This window comes from Chrysochloris asiatica, unplaced genomic scaffold (assembly GCF_000296735.1).
Source record: "Chrysochloris asiatica unplaced genomic scaffold, ChrAsi1.0 scaffold00037, whole genome shotgun sequence".
Classification (NCBI taxonomy): domain Eukaryota; kingdom Metazoa; phylum Chordata; class Mammalia; order Afrosoricida; family Chrysochloridae; genus Chrysochloris; species Chrysochloris asiatica.
This window is the reverse complement of record NW_006408555.1, coordinates 15,203,324-15,203,825: the sequence shown is the minus strand read 5'-3', so window position 1 is coordinate 15,203,825 and position 502 is coordinate 15,203,324.

The following is a 502-nucleotide window of genomic DNA, read 5'->3' as shown; positions in this document are numbered from 1 at the left end:
TTTTTTTTTTTTTTTAGTTTTGAGAATTTACTGTCTTTATTCTTCATGGTACTTTTAATATTCTTTTCCAACACCATAATAGACTGTCTAACTTTCACATGAAAATACCATGGCTTGGGTCAGGCACACTTTAGTTCTTACACCTTAAACAGGTGTAGTACAGCAGATTTGACCAATGCAATACGTTGTTTGATTTCTTGACTGCTGCTTCCATGAGTGTTGATAGTGAATCCAAACAAAATGAAGTCTTTGACAACTTAAATCTTTTCTCCAATTATCATGATGTTATTCATTGATCGAGTGAAGATTTTGTTTGTTTTACAGTGAGGTGCAACCTACACTAAAGGTTGTGGTCTTAGATCTTCATCTGTAAATATTTTAACTTGTCTTCACTTTCAGCAAGCAAGGTTGTTTCATCTGAATATCACAAATTGTTAATGAGTCTTCCCCCAATCCTGATGCCACATGCGTCTTCATATAATCCAGTTTCTCAAACTATCTG